Source organism: Patella vulgata, chromosome 2 (genome assembly GCF_932274485.2).
Source record: "Patella vulgata chromosome 2, xgPatVulg1.2, whole genome shotgun sequence".
NCBI lineage: Eukaryota > Metazoa > Mollusca > Gastropoda > Patellidae > Patella > Patella vulgata.
This window is the reverse complement of record NC_065880.2, coordinates 35,343,336-35,366,730: the sequence shown is the minus strand read 5'-3', so window position 1 is coordinate 35,366,730 and position 23,395 is coordinate 35,343,336. Positions and strand designations below refer to the sequence as shown.

The 23,395-nt window shown below is 36.9% G+C and overlaps 1 long non-coding RNA gene across 1 annotated transcript; it reads left to right on the top strand.

The window, feature by feature from the left end:
- The first annotated feature begins 9,777 nt into the window (after window positions 1-9,777).
- LOC126812568 (uncharacterized) lies at window positions 9,778-16,290 on the top strand. Its single transcript, XR_007675989.2, has 3 exons — window positions 9,778-10,060; window positions 14,114-14,189; window positions 15,058-16,290. It is a non-coding gene; the product is annotated as an uncharacterized LOC126812568 (long non-coding RNA).
- Window positions 16,291-23,395: the final 7,105 nt, after the last annotated feature.

Sequence of the window (23,395 nt, the reverse complement as noted above, 5' to 3'; positions counted from 1 at the left end):
ATCATTTTCTATTTATGTTAAAATGTTCAGACTTGGTGTAGATGTCCATAAGTTGATTTTCTTGACCAAGTGTGATGGTGACCATTTTCTGTTTGTGCTAAGTAGAGACAAGCAATTTGATTTGTCGATGATTTGTGAGACGTTAAAGGGGAAGACCAACGATTTTCAATAAGGTTTCCATAAATAATAAATATATATTTAGAAATAATCCCTCCTATAACATATGCAAAAAATAATTTGTAAGCGAGAAATTAATTTTTATTAATACCGGAAGTGACGTAGTTGGTTCGACACGCTCACTGGTCACTATAGTAAACATACAAATTTGGAGTAAGTTAGCGCTGTATTTTGTGATCGTTTCGCCGTTTGGCAGAAAATCTGATGAAAGGTAATCTTTATTAGGATATTAAGAACAAGAACTTACGGTGTTTTGAAGGTATAATATACAACGCGTTTGTGTAAATTAAGTTTCTAAACTGGACACTGTGACACAATTTAAGCCACATGGCTAATTGTTTACATCACGTGATAGCTGGCACGTGACAGATATTAACCGAACACAAATTGGCCACCTATTCGGCTAGCAACCTGTTCGACCGATCCAGCTGGCAACCTGTTCGTTGGCAACCTATTCAGAATAAATTCAACAGTCGCCCAAACTCATCTATTTTATCAACCAATAAAATCCAACGTAACGTCTATCAAATAAAAGTAGAATATATTATCATTTATCCATTCCTTTAGCTCAGAATAGAGATGTAATTTCGCATTATCTTACAAAATTCTGGACATCCAACTAAATATATTCCGAAAGCTGATTAAATAAGCTTTCGAAATATTATTAGTAAAAGTTGGCACAATCATATTAAAGGGGTGCGCTCTCATTCTGAATAGGTTGCCAACGAACAGGTTGCCAGCTGAATAGGTCGCTAGCCGAATAGGTCGCCAATTTGTGTTCGGTTAATATCTGTCACGTGCCAGCTATCACGTGATGTAAACAATTAGCCATGTGGCTTAAATTGTGTCACAGTGTCCAGTTTAGAAACTTAATTTACACAAACGCGTTGTATATTATACCTTCAAAACACCGTAAGTTCTTGTTCTTAATATCCTAATATAGATTACCTTTCATCAGATTTTCTGCCAAACGGCGAAACGATCACAAAATACAGCGCTAAACTTGCTCCAAATTTGTATGTTTACTATAGTGACCAGTGAGCGTGTCGAACCAACTACGTCACTTCCGGTATTAATAAAAATTAATTTCTCGCTTGCAAATTATTTTTTGCATATGTTATAGGAGGGATTATTTCTAAATATATATTTATTTTTTATGGAAACCTTATTGAAAATCGTTGGTCTTCCCCTTTAACTTTGTTTCTTATTGAGCGAGGGTGACATAATTCGGTGTATAGTTTCATTACATCAGTACCTTCACTAGGTTTAATAATTACCATATTCTACTGTGGTTAAACACAGGTAAACATTGGTGTTCACGGTACATTAACTACTCAGATTAAAACGAGTATTATACACTCTGCTTAATCAATGCTTTATCAAAAAACAGATGATTTTGCTAGTTATAAGTGAGTGTCATCCATTTGTTTTGGAGAAGGAAGGCACCAGTCTCAGGGCTGACTTGTTTTGGGAGTTAAATCCACTGTTGAATATATCCTGTAAAGAATTAATGAGTGTCATCCATTTGTTTTGGAATTAAAACGGGAGGCATCAGTCTCGCTGCTGACTTGTTTTCATAGTTAAATCCATTGTTTAGTATTCTGTAAAGATTTGACATAAAGAGTACAAAATAGAAACCATACCTTTCACGTACACAATACAAGTCAGTGCTAATTTCTATTTCAATCTTAGGAAATAAATTACTTGATACTGTGACCATGGGGTACGTCAAATAATACAAGAGTCTGGAATGGTTCTTCGAATCTTTAATACGGGAAACTTATAATAATAAGTATCTACATACACTCTCAGGACCGCGGATGGCCGACTAGTACCTTATGCAACTAAGTCGGATCTCAATATACGAAATATCTGTTTTATCTAAATTGCTTTCTCAAACCCATTCCTTTTGTTTCATTTGGTATTCTACCTGTCCCTTGTTTAATCGTGTCTGCATAACCTCTTCGGTACGCTGGAAATCTGCATTCAATTTGGAGGGTGTATATTCATTTTTCGTTACTGAATTTAACAGTTCGACTGGCTGACAACTTTTAGTATATACTGCTTGGAATGCTTTTGTAATGGGAGCAGAATTTTACGGTTTGACATTCACTCCCTAAAGTTGGTGGCTTGGTAACTGTCTCGGCAAATACTCTAACCGGAAATGCAGTGTCAATATACGGAATTTTAGTGTTTTCGTTAACGGCACACTTATCTTTTAATTTCTGGGCCGCAGGGCAACTCGTGTTCTTCTGCTTGTCGATTTCTTTGCTACGTTTTGACTAGAGACAATTCGCCATTCTAGAAACGCTGTTACCCCCATTTTCGATTTTCCATTGATGTGCCTCTGATCATATTTCTTTTAATTTTCGGGGTATAATTTATTCCATCTTCTTGATTCTTGGGGTACTCACTTTGGCTTGCAAGAGCCTGGAATCTTACCACACAAGGTTTCTGCAACAATTGTGACCGCGGGTGACGACTAGTACCTTATGCTACTAAGTCAGATAGACCTAAAAAGACTAACGTATCAAATACACATCAAATGGTATGGTAAGAAGCTACGGTCAGAACCACAACCATCCATCCGACGAGAGTTACCCCAATGAACGTCAAACTTGAACATAATTGTCAGCCAATTCCTTCCATTTATAACGAATATTTATCTAGTATGTTTACCCTTTTTAACTTAACAAATAATTATGTAACATTATTATATTAATATTTAATATTGCATGTTTTATCTAAGTCATTCTTTTTACTTTTATGTCTGTTATTAACTATGTTCATTTAGGCCGGTCTATTTTACTGGCGAATCCCGAATAACGTGATGGCTCGTTATTATGGTCGGATGCAAGGTAGGCCGGTTTGTTATTAGTCCCTAATTCCGAATAACGTGCTGGCTCATTATTCGTTATTCGAATCACGAATCCATAATAACATGCCAACTTCACGTTGCCACCTGGGTAACAGTGTGAGATGTCCCCTAATAATGTACAATATACGAAATAAAACAATAGTTAATCAAACAATTAATAGATCAATCATAAATAAACAATAGGGGATTATAATAATTAACATGTCATTAGCATTACATAACATTTCATCCTTGGCTAGTCACCTTTTAATAGCACACACACAATTAATGTTTTGAATAATTAAATATACTATTCAAAAAAAGTAGGGGATATTTGATTTTGGGGGCATAATACTAAAATATGCAAATGACTACGAAAAAAGTCACTATAGAACCTAACAGAAGAAACATTTCCAGTTACATGTGACGCCCAAACGCACCAATAGCTACCGCATGGAATGCAGGTGATGCTTGGGATCATCATGGGGGTCCAACCCAAGATTTGCACGACTCTGACTTTGAATGTTACAGTCATTGTGGCATTGAATTCCAGGGTGGAAACATCAGTTTAATTGTTTTAGTGACCAGAAAACAAATTTTGATATGCGTCGGCTTACCCAAAATGAAAGGTTACGTGCCCTTGGCATGCTACAGATCGGCACAACACAGGCGGTTGTGGCGCGGACGATGAATGTTTCTCAGTCTGTCATAAGCAGGCTATGGTCCAGATACCGTGATACACAATCTGTACAGGACAGACCACGCTCAGGTCGACCAAGGGCGACAACTCAAGCCCAGGATCGATTTATCCGTACCTTGGCCTTGAGAAATCGTGTCATCACAGCAAATCAGATCAGCGCTCGTCTTCAAACAGACACTGGTGTGAGAGTGAGTGGCCAGACGATTCGGATTCGAATCGGGGTCACCTTCGCGCCCGACGTCCTCGCGTGATCCCTTGTTTGAGAGATCATCACATTCAGGCAAGACGTCGTTGGTGTAGGGATCGTCAACACTGGGATAATCGACGCTGGAGCAATGTGATGTTTTCAGATGAGTCAAGGTTCACTGTTGATTTTTTGGACAGACGTAGGAGGGTGTGGCGTCGTCGAAACGAGCGCTTCCAAGACGTTAACGTCATCAGACATGATCGATTTGGGGGTGGTTCTGTTATGGTGTGGGGAGGCATCACTGTTGCTGGAAGAACGGCTTTACATGTTGTTGCAGGGCGTGTTACAGGCCAGTACTACCGGGACAACATCTTGGCAGTCCATGTTGTGCCGTTCGCACGACGTCATGGCCGCCGTTTCATCTTCCAGGATGACAACGCAAGATGTCACAGGGCCAGGATCGTTACAGGTTACCTCCAACGACAGAACATCACCACATTACCTTGGCCAGCACTGAGTCCCGACCTCTCCCCCATCGAGCATGTCTGGGACATGCTTGGACAGAGGTTACGTCAACGTCAACAACGTCCTGCCAATGTCCAAGAACTTGCTGCTGCGTTGCAACAGGAATGGGACAATCTGGACTAAAATGACCTTAGACGTCTCATTAGGAGTATGCCACGTCGGATCAATGCTTGTTTGGCAAACAGAGGAGGATTTACCCGTTACTGACTTGATTGTGATGCTGTGGTAACTTTGCTGTTTGACCCCGGGTATCATTTTACCCTTATAATGGTCAGTCTGTGCCTTACTTAGTCTAACGATCATTTGGAATAAATCGATGAATGTGAACTTCATTTCATTTTGTCATTTGTTTCTTCGTCAGTTTCATTAGGTGACTTTAATAACACTTAAAAATCAAATATCCCCTACTTTTTTTGAATAGTATAGTTATTGTCCCGTGAGTTTAAATGAATTCAATTTGAAGGCTTTCACTTTTAAAATTAATAATGTATTATCTCAAATATTCAAGATTTTAATTATAACATATAACTACTATAACCTGCACGGTTATAATACAAAATAACCCCAGAGCAAGGACTCCCTGCATTCACATTTTTAAATATCATCGACTTCTTCAAAATGTTCCCTGGAGCTGTGTTTGTGGTTAAGTGTGTGTGAGGGGGGGGGGGGTGTACATCAAAAATACAACCGTTAACTATCTGGATTTGCTTTAAAATATTGACTCGAGACAGAAACTTGAACTGTGCACGAGGCGGGTCTATTTTAATTTTCTAATCGTTAATTTCGCCGTTTGTATAAAGTAGTATACCCAAACTATTAAACTATTGTTTTTTTTGTTATATTTACGAACATCTATTTTTAGGTGATAATTCCTCGTACCAGAAAATTCTTGGTATAAATTGAAGTTCCATGTCAAAGTCAAAATCAAATTAATAATACTAATAATCACAAAGCCTCAATATTACAATACCATGGTGAAGCATATTAAACTAACTATAGATTTTTTTTTCTAAAACTATTGCAGGTAATTGTTTACGAAATACATCTGAGCAGAAAGCGAACATAATGTACGGTTTGGAGGCTAAACATGGATCGAGTATCTGTTACTTATCGATTCCATTGTTTAGAAATCAATATACATTTTAATATATTCGATGTTTGTGTAACCAAATTTTAATAATATGTGTATCGAGTAATTAAGTGACTTTATGTTAAACTCAAAATCGGAATCGGGCTTGGTAACAATCAGACTTTGCTATTCATTGAGTTCCTGGGCATTCAGCATGACGCACACAATGCTTCTAGCCCCGGTTCTTTCTCTCCTGTTTTTGACTCCTGTACAAAGTTTAGGGTACCGTTATGGTTCCTATAGTAAATCTAATGTTGTGATTAATAACTGTGATCCTAGCAGATTTATCGAAAGAACTTATACGTCACGGAAATTAGATTGTGCCCGAGCTTGTACAGAGAAAACTGATTGTAAACGACATCTTTATTGTTCACTGGATTCATCCTGCAAATTATATCAAGATGGCAGAGATTGTGTTATGTCCGGAGACAAAACTGGTTGTTCCTGTTACATAAAGGTAAATGGCAGTGTAATGTTAAATCGTGTTTCGTTATTAGTTATTGGCGAATAACGAATAACGAAAAAGAACACGTTTCGTTATTCGGGATTCAAATTTTGAATAACGAATAATGTGTTTCGTTATTCGGGATTGAAACAAAATTATTATTTTTTCTTATAAGTTTCATATTATCGTTGTCCATTTGTTAAAGGACAATATTGGTGCCATTCATTATCACATATCTGATAGAACTAACTAAACACGTTCGTAATATAAGTTTATCTCAGAGATCATTGCTACGATAGCTGAGTTATACAGGATTCCTGAATCGGAAGTGACGAACGCCAAAGGAAAACACGAGACATACCTCTATATAACTGGCTGAAGTGCCGACTGATAACAGATACATGGGCGAATTTCTGCTCACTAATAATTCCCTCGAAGACTAAAAGTTGTTTTCTGAGACTGTGAGAAGATATCTGACAATTTATAAAAAGAATTGACTGCCACTAGATAAGAGAACACGAAAGAAAAACAGAAAAAAGTCCGTGCATTACCATGTTTTTATAAGGTAGGGGAAAGCGGGGTTAGTCCGACCCCATTCATATCTCGCGCCAACTCGGCCAAACCTCAGCAGATTCCAGTACCCTACATCTAGCCTCGGCTGTATGACGAAGTCCGCCATTGGGATTACTTTCAAGTTCCGGATTACCAACGTCGTTGCCCATGACGACGCATTTGAAGAATGTTTTACCATACAAAGATTTCAAAGTCTGAAGCTGTTTTTCTTTCAAGTTTATCCGATTTCCTTTAGACACGGACCAGTTTGAACTGAAAAGTCTACATACTCTTCGAACGACGCAGTTTTTAGAACTTCTTTCTAAAAGCGGCAAGTTTTCCTAATAATACCCCCGTCAGATCGGGGTAGCGTACTTACTTCGCTGATACGGCGATGGAAAATAGTTTTAGAGCGCGTTAAGATCGCCATAAGCGTAGTGGAAACACCAGCTATCGTGCTGTAGTCACCATGGTCGCCAATGATCGCCGAGTCACCGCGTTTATTTTGAGCATGTTCAAAGCAAACGCCAAGGTTCTGCGATCTGAACTGTAAAACTACGAGAATACGACTTTTTTTCAAGTTTGTAGTTTTTGGGGACATTTTCGCGCGTTGTGTTCACGTTTGCCGGCGACCTTGTGCATTTTCTGGTCGCCGTACGGTCGCAGCGGCGCAGTAAGGACGCCACCCTGGTCTGACGGGGGCATAACTAAACCGGTGCCGCATCGCAATTGTATAAGCGTAGGTACATATCACTTACTGCCATACAGCCGAGGCTTGATGTTCGCCCATTCGGACATGGTGACTTTGAGATGAAATTACTTGTATACGCCTGTCAATAAAACTATTTAATGTATGCCGTAAATTAGCCAACTTCACTGTCTTTAATCTAGTATGGTCTGTGGCAGTGGTTCTCAATCTTTTTGCGCCAACGGCACACCTTGAAACACATGAAAAAACAGCGGCACACCCGACTTAATATATATGAAAAATATTTGAATTTTTTGCAAAATAAAAAACATGGCAAATCATAGACGGCATGCAACTGTAGCCACAGACTGGTCAAATGTCAAGGAGGAATCTCGATGAACTTTCTCGGCCAACAAGGGATCTCCTGGTTATCGAGCTAAAGTGTTACACACTGAGCCACTGTGGCTCCAAAATGACTGGTAAGTATGATGCCTCGGCAGTAAACAACCATCTTGTCACGTCTATGGCATAAAACAGTCCATTTAGCTTTTTCGAGCTTGAATAGCGAAAAACGAGACAGGAAGCGTTTCGTTATTCGGGATTTAAATAAAATTATTATTTTTAATTATAAATTTCATATCATTATTGTCCATTTTTTTTTTGTCAAGTAAACTGGTTTTTGTTTTTTTTAATTGATTTATAAGAAGAATTCCTCGGCAGTAAAAATAACTCTTTTCACATGTCATAAAACAACCCATTTTGCTTTTCGAGCATAAATAACGAAACAGGACGTGTTTCGTTATTCAGGATTCAAATTTGCCAAGTAAATTGTGTTTTTCATTTAATTGACATATAAGAAGGATTCCTCAACCACAAAAAGTAACCTATTTTACTTCTATGTCGCAAAACATACATTTGTTTTTCGAGATTCAACAACGAATAACGAGACAAAACAGATGATTTGAAATTTCAAAGATAAATAATAATTTTATTTCAATCTCGAATAACGTAACACGTTCTGTCTCGTTATTCAAAATCAGAATCCTCGAAAAGCAAAATGACATAGAAGTGAAAAGAGGTTTATTTTACTGCCGAGGCATCCTCCTCACAATTCAATTAGGAGCCACGGTGGCTCAGTCAGTAACACGTTAGATCGCTAACCAGGAGAGTTAGTTTCCCGCGAAAGTTCATCGACGTGGTTCTCCATTGTTAGTCGTGCAGGTTTGGTGGCCTGGCAAGGGACCGGTCTATTTTACTGGCGAATCCCGAATAACGTGATGGCTTGTTATTATGGTCGGATGCAAGGTAGGCCGGTTTGTTATTAGTCCCTAATTCCGAATAACGTGCTGGCTCATTATTCGTTATTCGAATCACGAATCCATAATAACATGCCAACTTCACGTTGCCACCTGGGTAACAGTGTGAGATGTCCCCTAATAATGTACAATATACGAAATAAAACAATAGTTAATCAAACAATTAATAGATCAATCATAAATAAACAATAGGGGATTATAATAATTAACATGTCATTAGCATTACATAACATTTCATCCTTGGCTAGTCACCTTTTAATAGCACACACACAATTAATGTTTTGAATAATTAAATAGTTATTGTCCCGTGAGTTTAAATGAATTCAATTTGAAGGCTTTCACTTTTAAAATTAATAATGTATTATCTCAAATATTCAAGATTTTAATTATAACATATAACTACTATAACCTGCACGGTTAAAATACAAAATAACCCCAGAGCAAGAACTCCCTGCATTCACATTTTTAAATATCATCGACTTCTTCAAAATGTTCCCTGGAGCTGTGTTTATGGTTAAGTGTGTGTGTGAGAGGGGGGGGGGGGTACATCAAAAATACAACCGTTAACTATCTGGATTTGCTTTAAATTATTGACTCGAGACGGAAACCTGAACTGTGCACCAGGCGGGTCTATTTTAATTTTCTAATCGTTAATTTCGCCGTTTGTATAAAGTAGTATACCCAAACTATTAAACTATTGTCTTTTTTGTTATATTTACGAACATCTATTTTTAGGTGATTATTCCTCGTAACAGAAAATTCTTGGTATAAATTGAAGTTCCATGTTAAAGTCAAAATCAAATTAATAATACTAATAATCACAAAGCCTAAATATAACAATACCATGGTGAAGCATATTAAACTAACTATAGATTTTTATTTCTAAAACTATTGCAGGTAATTGTTTACGAAATACATCTGAGCAGAAAGCGAACATAATAAACCACTCCCGTTGACAAAGCAAGGTACGGTTTGGAGGCTAAACATGGATCGATTATCTGTTACTTATCGATTCCATTGTTTAGAAATCAATATACATTTTAATATATTCGATGTTTGTGTAACCAAATTTTAATAATATGTGTATCGAGTAATTAAGTGACTTTATGTTAAACTCAAAATCGGAATCGGGCGTGGTAACAATCAGACTTTTCTATTCATTGAGTTCCTGGGCATTCAGCATGACGCACACAATGCTTCTAGCCCCGGTTCTTTCTCTCCTGTTTTTGACTCCTGTACAAAGTTTAGGGTACCGTTATGGTTCCTATAGTAAATCTAATGTTGTGATTAATAACTGTGATCCTAGCAGATTTATCGAAAGAACGTATACGTCACGGAAATTAGATTGTGCCCGAGCTTGTACAGAGAAAGCTGATTGTAAACGATATCTTTATTGTTCACTGGATTCATCCTGCAAATTATATCAAGATGGCAGAGATTGTGTTATGTCCGGAGACAAAACTGGTTGTTCCTGTTACATAAAGGTAAATGGCAGTGTAATGTTAAATCGTGTTTCGTTATTAGTTATTGGCGAATAACGAATAACGAAAAAGAACACGTTTCGTTATTCGGGATTCAAATTTTGAATAACGAATAATGTGTTTCGTTATTCGGGACTGAAACAAAATTATTATTTTTTCTTATAAGTTTCATATTATCGTTGTCCATTTGTTAAGTAAACTGTGTTTTTCATTTAATTGACTTAGAAGGATATCTCAGCAGTATATGGAATGAAATAGGGTTTAATGTTTTACTGTTCTGAACCGACTGGACTAATTTAGACGGGAATATAATATGCAATGTGCAATACAGGCCAATTTTTCCCAGACAGCGGCACCCCGACCATCTCTTAATTCAAATTCCACTGCTCAAAGTTTCTTCGCCACATCCGAAGGACTGTACGCTGTTCCTCGACAGGTCTCCATCCTCTATCAAATGTCAAGGAGGAATCTCGATGAATTTTCTCGGCCAACAAGGGATCTCCTGGTTATCGAGCTAACGTGTTACACACTGAGCCACTGTGCCTCCAAAATGACTTGCAAGTAGGATGCCTCGGCAGTAAACAACCATCCTGTCACGTCTATGGCATAAAACAGTCCATTTAGCTTTTTCGAGCTTGAATAGCGAAAAACGAGACAGGAAGCGTTTCGTTATTCGGGATTTAAATTTTGAATAACGAATAACGAGACAGAACGTGTTTCGTTATTCGGGATTTAAATAAAATTATTATTTTTAATTATAAATTTCATATCATTATTGTCCATTTTTTTTTTTGTCAAGTAAACTGGTTTTTGTTTTTTTTTAAATTGATTTATAAGAAGAAATCCTCGGCAGTAAAAATAACTCTTTTCACATGTCATAAAACAACCCATTTTGCTTTTCGAGCATAAATAACGAAACAGGACGTGTTTCGTTATTAAGGATTCAAATTTGCCAAGTAAATTGTGTTTTTCATTTAATTGACATATAAGAAGGATTCCTCAACCACAAAAAGTAACCTATTTTACTTCTATGTCGCAAAACATACATTTGTTTTTCGAGATTCAACAACGAATAACGAGACAAAACAGATGATTTGAAATTTCAAAGATAAATAATAATTTTATTTCAATCTCGAATAACGTAACACGTTCTGTCTCGTTATTCAAAATCAGAATCCTCGAAAAGCAAAATGACATAGAAGTGAAAAGAGGTTTATTTTACTGCCGAGGCATCCTCCTCACAATTCAATTAGGAGCCACGGTGGCTCAGTCAGTAAAACGTTAGATCGCTAACCAGGAGAGTTAGTTTCCCGCGAAAGTTCATCGACGTGGTTCTCCATTGTTAGTCGTACAGGTTTGGTGGCCTGGCAAGGGACCACGTATAGTCGTTCGGAAGGGACACATTGTCCCGTGTACACATTGGCCTGCACGCAAAAGTGCCTAGACGATTGGACTTCAAAATAAGAGTAAGCCGTAGTGCCGTTTACATGACAACGATGATACGAAATTTATAAGAAGATTATTAATTTTGTTTCAATCCTGAATAACGAAAGACGTTCTATCACGTTATTCGTTTTTGAAAATTTTACTAACGAATAACGAATAAGGAAACACGATTTAACTTCACGCTTCCAGGATATATGTATTGTTTAATGGTCGAGAGCGAGACATTAAAGGACAATATTGGTGTCATCCATTATTACATATGTGATAGAACTGGTTAAATACATTCCAAATATAATTTTAACACAGAGATCATTGCTACGGGAAACGCGTAACAAGCATGTGAAGAAACGGGCAGTGACGTCAAACATGACAAACACGAGTTGTTCTTCTATATAACTGGCTGAAGTAACGAGCGATAACAGACAAACGAGCGAATTTCATTTCACTGATAATTCAGTTGAAGATGAAAAGTTGTTATATGAGACGATGAGAGGATATCTGACAATTAAAAAAAAGAATTGGCTGTCAGTAGATAAGGGACACGAGAAAAGTAGAAGTCATACACATAGGCAAAAATAAAATTTTGGAGTAAGTCCACCTTGATCATATTTCTATTGGTGATGTTAAAGTAAAACCAGCTGAATCTGTAAAGAATTTAGGAGTCTTATTTGACAGTAACTTTCAATTCAACACTCATATTAACTTGACATGTAAGAAAATAAATTTCCATTTATATAATATTGGAAAACCACGTCCATTTATTGACATCGACACTGCTAAAATGTTGGTTAATGCCTTTGTTTTATCGAACTTGGATTACTGTAACTCTCTTCTGTTCAATTTACCTGCTTTACAAATCAACAAACTACAAAAGCTCCAAAACCGAGCAGCTCGGATCGTAACTTAAACAAAACCACGTGAACATACACTGGCTCCCGGTTTGATAAAGGATAATATTTAAGATAAATGTTATTACATATAATACACTGAATAATATGGACTCTCCTAAATACCTTCAAGAAATTATTACACCCTACACTCCCTCTCGCTCACTTCGCTCACAGAATGAGAACCTTCTCGTATGTCCTCTATTAAAAATTAAAAGTGGTGAAAGAACTTTCGCCCATAGTGGCTCAACATTATGGAATAGGCTACCAAAAAAGACTAAAGACTTTAAAAGCATGACATCTTTTAAGAAATCTCTTAAGACTGAAATCTTTAAATCTGTTTACCCACAGTGCTAATAACTAATTTGTTTATGGTAATTTTACCAGTTCAAGCATTTATTTTGTTCATTCCTTGAGTTTAAATGTTTATCGTATCATGGTTATTTTTCATCTTTTAAATATGTCTTATGTAGATAGCGCTCTTGAGCAACCAGTTTGTTGGATATTCAGCGCTTTATAAATAGATTATTATTATTATATTGTAACAACATGAGGGCCGTGAGGCCCGAATGTTTTTACAATATATTACGCAATGTCTTAAGCTCGAGACCATTAAACAACTTAAAATACGGACACTTGCACGTGCTTTGCAATGAAATACGTCACTCGAGTTCAATATTTTACCAAGTTACGCTTGGCACATTGTCCGTACGATTATTTGAAATAATGGTACTCTAACATCAAAGGATGACGTCACATCTGTATTTTAAGATATATTATAGGGGTTAAGACTGCATCTAACCCATTTTAGTGTAGTCGTATCTTGTCATCACACTTGTTTGTCCACCGTTCACATAATCTTGTCAGCACAATATACGCTACAGTAATCCATATATCTGAAATTGATATAGGTCGTGTATTGAATCGATTCTCAACGGTTATATTGGTTGTCCCAAAAGACGATTCCTATTAAGCTTTAATGGTTTTGGATAATAACTTCTAGAATTATTTCCTTCTGTTACGAATGTAATATCTCATAGGCAACACAATGCTTGGCGCAAAAGGATGACATCGCAAAAATGTTGCATCATCCCTTGCAGATGTACCGCGAGGTGTACCAGAACGTTGGCGACCCCGTTCGTCAATGGTCTGTAGTTCTTTACGCAATAATCGACTTATGGCCGAGGGATGGTGACCCAACGGTCATACAATCTGTCACAATGACATCACAGCACTCTTCATGCCAATAGCTTGCCATCTTAATGTTGTAATGAGTTGTCGAGGTCCCATAGAGAAATACATACTTGAACACAGCGATTTTAAAACTTCTCGCAATGCAATGGGTAATTTCCCAAACATGCTTTTTATGACGCAAGTGAGTTCATGTTTTCCTTGCGCCGTAGGTCTGTTACGTGTTGCACTAGCAGCTTTCACTGGTATTTTGGAATACGTTAAAATTTTCATTTTCCTCATATATTTATTTGCGTAATAAATTTCTCTTGAGCACATAAACAGAAAAATAAATTCTTTGTATATAATTGTACGGTTTTAAAATAAAACTTCATTTCGCTCACAATACACAAATTTTAATCTGGCACCCATTTGAAAAGACGGTTTAATGCATTAATACAGTTCAATTGATTAGTATGCAATGTGTAGTATTCCTCGGTATAACTAAATAACACCCTATATCCACAATTATTCTTATATTTGTATTTTACAGACAATTGGTTGCGTGGATTCAATTTGTGCCTGTCCTTTAGGCCACTATGGAGACCAGTGTCAAGATATTATTACGGGTAGAGTCTCATTGCTTTCTTCGTCTTTTAACATTATAAATCTATTTGAGTATTTTGAATATCAAGGTTTAGGAAATTCTTTGACACTTTCTTAGCGAATGTGGAAGGTCGGTTGTGATCGTCCTCTAATCTAGAATATATTGCCGTCACTAGGTTTTCTGCAAAGGGGGATAACTCTGGAATGAAAAGTCGTGGAATGCTAAAAATAGATGGACTATAATTGTCCTCTCTTGACCCAAATTTTAAAAACATTCGTTAAAAACTGTAGCTGCTATAACGTTCGCAAGGGTTTAGGCAAATGGGGACGTTGAAAATCAATAGGGTTCATCTTTTTATGACCCCAATGATTCCGAACAAATTTCAAAAAAGTCTATTAAAAGCTATAGTCCTATAGTGTTCACAGGGTTTTTTCTATGATCCAAACCCGTTAAAAACTGATGCCTCTATTGCATACACGAGGTGTTTTCGGCAATGGGGGCAGGAGTAGCTCAAAGGCGCCTCTATCGCATTCACAGGCCCATTCCTGATAGAAGGACAGGGGACAAGACATGCGGGCTTATAAAAATAGATGATGAAAATGAGCGAACTTATCAATGTTTGAAGTTTAGAGAAGAAATAACCTAAATTGTGTGCGACGATTGCCTATTGGGAGTTCATATTCTCGATTGCCAAGTACCATTGCCACGATAATAAACGAAATCTTATTTATCAATCGACAGTCACTCTTAAGGTGGATATTGGCGGCATCTAATATCTAAGCCACCCAATGACCGAGAGAACTGATTATGGGCTTGCCATGTGAATAAATGTCTATATAACGTAGGCAGATTTAACTCTTTCATTTAATTTTTTGTTGATTCAATTCCAGACTGCCAGGAAGGTTTCAATAGTGGTTTAAGATATCCTACTGATGTATTAACCAATATTAAACCAGTGACGTCTCCTAATTCTTTTGAAGTACTGTGCACATTTGGCTATGGTGGATGGACTATAATATTTCATCGTAATCAAGACTGTTTATTTGAAAACTTTAATAGAACATTGATAGAATATGAAGAGGGTTTTGGTAATGTTGCGTCAAACAAATGGCTAGGTTTCAAAAACTTACTATATATACTTGGTTACTCAGGCGGTACCTACAAATTGGGAGTCATCCTTTATATGCCTGATTCGTCATTTTGCGTCAATTATTACTACAACTTCGCTATTAGTAATAAATCAACATCCTATAAGATATATACTAGTGGTCCTGGTATGCTTGACTGTGGTGACAGTTTGACTGGTATTATCAACTTAAACAACAATCCTTTCTCCACATACGATGTTGATTATACTGGAAGCAATGAATGTGCCAAGAGATTTGGAGGCGGATGGTGGTACGATAGTCAAGTCAATTGTACCAATAGTCTTTTAACAGGAACCATGGACAGTTCTGGCATAGATAATTTTTGGCATAACAGTCTTTCAGATACACCACTGAAACAAATATATTTCAAATTACAAAGAAACTAAATGTATTCCGTTTTGTCCCCAGCCTTTCCCGGAAAGTAGGGGGCTATCAAAATGGGTTCATCCGCCAGTCTGTATGTCCATCTCACGATTTGGGACACAATAACACTGCAGCTAATTGATCTAAAATGTTCGAACTTTGTGTCAGCAAGGTGATTGCCTTGATTGAGCAGATGTAAGCAAGTTGGTAGGCCAAAACTTTAGAACATAACATCTCTGCTTCAAATTGAAGGGTGAGTGGTGAAACTTGGTGCACAGTTTCATTATATCCATACCATGACTAAAATCAAAAATTATCATTATTCTACTCAGGAAGAGTAATAAACAGTCTGATGGTTAGATTGTTTATAGAAAGAGAAATGTGCAATTAACTAAAGAATTTCATCTATTTATTTTGGGATTGAGGCGGAGGACATCAGCCTCGCCTATTGCTTGAGGCTTTACAAAAAGATGAATGTGCAATTAATTAATGCGTGTCATCTTTTTTAGGGGATTGGGGTGGGGTACACCAGCCTCGTGATAAGAGTAGAAATACAAACGACAGACTATCTTTCTGGCGCTAATATAATTATATGTATAAATGTATGTATCAGATTCATTTATAAATATTTGCAATAAATAATATACCGTAAGTTCATATCTGTAATTTGTCTATGAAAATTAAAATTTAGTATCCCTGTTGGTTACACCGCTTCATATAAAACATCTTTCCATTTTATTAAACATTGTATGAACCAACCCTATTCAAACGCGGTTTTGGACGTGACTTATGATGTCTCCGTTAGCTTCAAATGAAATGAAAATTGCGAAAATCACCATAGTTCTACCCATATCTTCTAACCTATCTCAAATCTCGTTTATGTATCGACCATGTAGACATTCTTAAGTTGGCATTATAACATTAATATTTGGGTCCGGCCAATAATCTAAACTGCCTAATCGAACATCGGTTTAGGTCTCATCTACTAGTGAACAGTGTGTTCTTGAAATGGTTGAACATGTGAGTTAATCAAGCAAGTACTAACTTAAGCTGTATGTCTAACAGACATTTCCATTTAATAAAATCTATATGTGTATGACATATGTGATTGGCGGCCATCCAGGGCAGAGATCTGTTCTCAAAGTAGATATTTCACTGTGTGCAGAATGAATCAAGCAGCATAGCAGAGACGTGACGAGGTGGACATTGAGAGTTACAGTTCTACCACGCGTTTATTCGTCGCTTAAGACACTACGACACAGATTACCAACCTCCGGCCATGTGCCAAACGTAAGCGAAGTTCAATACGCGTTGTCGCGTCTGAATTCGTGTGTGATCAAATTGACCGTGGTATGTAAAGGGTTGGCTACCCATGGACTACAGTATCACCGACTTATGAAGCCTATCAGGTTCATTACAGAATCCCTAACGATAAACACAGAACAATTTGTGATGCATCCGTTTCCGCCTTGATACCTAATAACATCTAGTGTTTATATTCAGTGCTCAGAAAAAGTATCCGTTATCGTTAATATGCAATTATTTTTCTTTAGACAAAACACATATAAACGGAGCATACATCTATTGGTGTACTTTCTTTTTAACAAAAAAATGAATTACTGGCATTCAATTAAACTCGGCTAGAAGTTTCTTAAAGCAAAAACGTTCCGTGGAACTAAGTTCATTTCACCTTTGATTATTATTGTTAAGAAACCACGAGGTACACTAAAAGGAGGCCTACGTGTTAACGTGTAACTTACTTTTTATACGCCCACATTTTCATGTGGACGTATATTGTCGTCGCCCCTGCCGGCCCGTCCGTCCGTCCACAATTGTTTGTGAACAGTCTACAGGACACAATTTTTATCCGATTTCAATCTTAGGTTTATCACCCTAAGATCTCGGTTCCTTTCGATATTGGCATGTATCGGACTGTAACTTCGTGGATTATGGCCCCTGATTGTACGAAAAATCACGTTTTTAGCTTGAGAACACTGTGGCGGTCACAATTTTTACCCGATTTGGTTTAAACTTGAAATGTATGCTTATAACTCAAAGATCTCGGTTCCTTTCGATATTCGCGCATATGTCCTTGTCGTGACTGATAGAGTACATGTTAGGAATAATGATGGTTCCTTTCCTAATGGTGTACCCACTTAGTTCCGTATCTTTTGTAGCAGCATGGGGAATGGCAAATGGTGCTATGTTTGAAAACCTTAAATCTTCATGTATGGTTGCCATGCAGTAAGGCATTTTGGCTTTATCTTGTAGTCTTGGTGGTCGCTTTCCAAGTACGTTGTCAATCTCTGCGTGGACAATTTCTTGAGCTTTAGGATAAGCTGTTAAAAGCAATATCGCCCAGTTCAAGACAGTGGACACAGTTTCAAATCCAGCTCCCATGATGTCATCAATTGTTGAATAAATTCTTTCTCTACTCAGGGTTGAGTTAGGATCAGCTTCGTGTTTATTGGCTGCAACAATGATGCCATCGGACAAGTGCCTAATATTTGAAGGAGAAGAACTTTCCAGATTTTCTTCGATCTTTTTGTTCCTGATGGCTTTGAAGCCAGTGACAAGTTCAACAAACTTGGTAACTTTCCACGGCATAATAAACCGCATCCAAGGCATCACATCAACTGGATTTCCGGTTCCTACAAATTCTGAAAACTCGCTCGAACTAAGTATGAAATCTCTAAAGTATGAATCCTCTTCTCGGATATTAGTGTGCTTACCATAACAAATTTGAAATATGACGCTACCAACGCTGGAATAAATTATGTCCTTCGGGTAAAAGGGTTGGCCCTTCAGTTGTGCAAATTCTGTTACTGCGATCTTAGCTTCAAAATCTACTATATCTTCAATAGGATTTTTACGAGCACTGGCAAATTCAAGTAATTTGTTTGCAGCCATCTTTTTATGAGTAATTGTACGTTCATCAAAGACCCCAAAGCTCATGGTTTCTACACCCAAAATAGTATTTGAGTAGAACTGTGGTCTTCCAGAAAAATCATCGCCCCTGCCGACAAAAGCTTCCTTTATAAGATCCTTACCATTAATAACAACTGCCGGAAAACTGCCCATTTTCAAACTAAAAATGTCACCATACTTTTCTCGAAGTTTAGAAAAAGTAAGATATGGATGGGTTCCGAAGAATGGTAAATATCCGAGCAAAGGTACACCTGAAGGTCCAGGCGGTTGGTTATCTATTTTAACAAAATCCATTATAACTTTAGCCCCGAACAGTGCAGAAAAGAAAGTAATCAGGGTGGCCTGAATCCTGGTATTAGGATCCACAAAATATGTTGACAACTCCTGAATCATTGACATTGTGTCGCCAATAAGTCCAATGGAATAAACACTAAATGTTTTGATATTGGTCAGCTGCGCTCAAACACAGACAATCTTACTTATAATATTATTATAAGTATACGTCTATAAAACACTAGTCCCTTACTTATAAAATAAGTATATATACGTCTATAAAACACTAGTCCCTTGTCGGTCGCAGAATAGAGTTTTATATAAGCGATATTGTTAACAAGTATCAGTTACAAGCAATGTCCATCCAGCACATATTTTGTACACTTTCAATATCCACTACCTGCTATTCTCATTTGAGGCCCCCCGCGCGTTATTTACTGGACTCCACTTTGTCAAGAGGATAATTCTAAAAATAGACGCATTATGAAATCTGTACACACAGTTTTTGACCTACATGTATATCATGCCTCGTTGCTAATAGGGGTTAGTTTGTCCTAAACTCAGTCGATACATTTTCCAGGTACATGAAAGCATAGCGTGAAATTATGTGCCCAGGTTAAACTGAAAGCCATGTGACCTCAGTTTGTACATGTACATATATAATACAATGTACATAGCATGCCATAAGTACAGAGGCCAGCTTATACATTCAGCGCATTGCAGAGTGGCCCACACCCTCAAATATGTGTGCTAATAAACAGTGCCGGAATAAGACGCATGGCTGCCCTGGCCAGTATGGCGGTATATTAAAATTTCTAAAATGCTATCGTCTAATGTCTAACTTCTATCCATTCAATTTCTAACTTCTATTCATGTAATTTCTAAATTAAGACAATGTATAATTCTTTTTCATCTTATTTCTATTATTAAGACGAAACATGTCTACTTCATTTTCACTTTACATGTTAAGCATGAATGTTGAACAAATTTAGAATTTTGATACTTCTACCTGGCAACCATCATTATGACGTCGTTTGGTGTAGCCACCGTGTGCTCAATTTGGCGATTAAGCACCTGATCGGGACCATTATGTTGATACAAACGTCCGATTTCCTCCTACTGCTAAATACCCCTACGCACAAGCGAAATATTGAAATAAAATTTAACACTGTGTTAGTCCCGAAATGACCTAGTTTGTGTCGAGTGAACGTTAAACCCCATCTGTCTCGTCGAAGTATATACGGGACCTCGGTTTTTCGTATACCATCCGAACTACTAGGCAGCTCTCCTTGTCAGGCCCTCCGCCACTGACAAGGAGAAAACCACGTCGGAAAATCAAAATTTAAAATAAAATTCTCCAAAAATCCTTCGCTTGTCTTCAAAAAAAAATTAAAAAAAAATTAACAAATGTTGTTTAATTTATATGTGGAATAATATTTGCCAACCATATCACATTCGATGTTGTTTTCAAATTTAGCATCGATGCCCCGTTTGTATGTAACAAGGAGTAGGGTCGTCTGTCCAACCTGGTGGGTTTTATCCGGGTGCCCCGGTTTCCTTACACTGCTAAAAACCTCTACGCGCAAGCGAATTGATGAAGTAAAATTGAACCGTATATTAGTCCCGAAATGACCTAGTTTGTGTCAAGTGGACGATGCCCCATTTGTATGTAACAAGGAGTAGGGTCGTCTGTCCAACCTGGTGGGGTTTATCCGGGTGCCCCGGTTTCCTCCCACTGCTCAAGACCTCTACGCGCAAGCGAATTAATGAAGTAAAATTAAACCGTATGTTAGTCACGAAATGACCTAGTTTGTGTCAAGTGGACGTTAAATCTCTCTTTCTCTCTCCCTCTATCAATTTCAGCACTCCGTCCAATCATTCAACTAGACGAAGAGCGAGTCGTTTATATTAACATAATTGTCCCGACCCAGTCAAGCAGTAGTAAGAAGTTTTATTTTAATCCCCCCAAGTGCCTGTGTCCCGACCAGGTGCTCAATCACCAAATGAGTACGCAGTGGCGACACCAAACGACTTTATAATGATGCTTGCAGGGCAGAAGGGTAAAAATTCTAAATTTGTTCGATGTTCATGCTAAACGTGTAAAACGTCAATGAAGAAGACGTTTTTCGTCTAAATAATAGAAATAAGATGAAATATCGGATCAAAGTTGAAATATACCTTGTCTTAATTTAAAAATTACACGAATATAAGTTAGAAATTACGAATAGAAGTTAAAAAATTACATAAATAGAAGTTAGAAATAAGACGACAGCGCGTTATAATTTTGAACCTAATACACCACCATAGGCCACCCCCCCCCCCCCCAAAAAAAAAATCTAATAGAATTAAAATTTACACTGAACAAATAAAGAAGTTGAAATACACATTGTTTTAATTTAAACATTACATGAATAAAAGCTAGAAATTACATGATTAGAAGCTAAAAATTACATGAATATAAGTTAAAAAATTAGGCGACAGTGCGTTATAATTTTGAATCTAATTATACTGCCACACGGCCAGCCCTCCTCCCCAAAATAGGTTAAGTTTATATTGTAATTGAATTATATAAGCAAATTTATTAATTTGAAAACAGAATATTGATTAATGATTTGGGTGAAATTTAAAATTGACTTTGGTGGAAATTATAAAAAACAAATTATATTAAAATTGACTTGGGTGGTAATTAAAATTGACTTGGATGGAAATTAAAATTGACTTGGATGAAAATTATATTAAAATTGACTTGGGTGAAAATTATAAAAAACAAATTATATTAAAATTGACTTGGATGAAAATTACAAAAAACAAATTATATTAAAATTGACTTGGGTGAAAATTAAAATTGACTTGAGTGAAAATTAAAATTGACTTGGGGTGAAAATTATAAAAAAACAAATTATATTAAAATTGACTTGGGTGAATATTAAAAAAAACAAATTATATTATTTTTCATGTCCCTTATCAGCCACCGTATATATAAGTGAAGTGTGCAACAGTTGTTAAAGAAAAATGAAAATAAGTCATAATGCTTAAATCTTACTACATGCATTGTGCTCCTCGGGCTAATTACATATATTTGTTCTTGTATTTATTTCATTTTGAATGCAAAATTCATCTGTTTCTAGAAGATTTCCCTCTGTTTCATTCCACTGAAAACGACTAAATCCCCCCCCCCCACCACACATTTTTAAAAAATGCGTTTTGAGTGATTTAATGCAACAGTGCTGACATTTAAAATAACAGAATGTACTTAGTTTTGACATTTCAAGGAATTTTATCACTTTTGTAACGAGGCAAAAATAGTATTAGAATTCCAGCGCACTTTAGGCCAAGGAGGCTAGGACGTAAATAGCAATATAATCATATGGCCAACGAAACAATTTTTGCTGGAATTTATTATGTTGAAGTATGTTTCTGTTATCGTTGGGAGGCAGACGATCATTAAATTTCACCATCTTATTACCCACAAATTGTAGTTCGTCTATTTATAGCAATTCTCTCTCTGTCTCTTTTCTCTCCTTTTGCATGCCAATTTTTGTTGATTTTTGGGTCTAGAATGGATGAAGAGGGTTTGAATTAAAATAATCATGATTTTGAGGCGGAAGGATAACGGGGTTATCAGGTTGGCTAGTGTGATATGTACGGCAACTAGTTACATGCTTTTAGTATGCTTCTTCAAGTTTGTGTATCTCAAAATTTTGGTGGTCCAAAGACATGACCATTTGTTCCTCTGTCTGTAGTGAAAAGCATTCAGACCAACGAAAATTTGGGGAAAAGTTGGAGGTGGGCAAAAAGACCAGTTTTAACATTGAAGTCAATGGGGAAATCAATGGTGGTCTGCCTCCGTTTGACCGAGCAAGAGTTATTCCCTTTATTCCAATAGCTGATATTTATCCAATCGGCATAAAGCCCAAAAAATGACAACCTTCGTGAAATAATGCTACTTCGTAACATCCAGGTATGTCATTCATGAAATAATATTTATGGAGTATAAATTCCATTACCGTTATTGATTTAAAGTGGTGGAGACTACGTGAAAAGTGTCAGGAATACTTATCCTCGCCTTAAAAAACAGACGTGACTTGGTGCATGGGAACCATTTCTAAGAATCGGTCGATTTTGTAAATTTTACGCATATAACTGTAATAACCGCTTTAGATACTTTAATATAACAAGACACCCATTGCTAAAAGCTTATCATTACTGTATTATCAGTTTGAAGACTGGCTGGATGAACACAATGACGAGATTGGACATCTTGCCCCATTACTAATTGAAATAACACATGTGATGAACTCAATTTAACACTTTATTTTGATCTAATTCGAAGAGATTTAGTTCATTTTAATGGACTTTGATTCTTTCAGTATATCTTTGCGAACGACCTGAACAATTCCTGGCTAGGTCATGGGCGATCATTACTGGGAGTCTAGTTCCATGAAGCTCTGGCGTTCTAAGACTTTAGAAGTGGTGTTTAATGATTTAAAGATCAATGGCTTGTAGACATATGAAT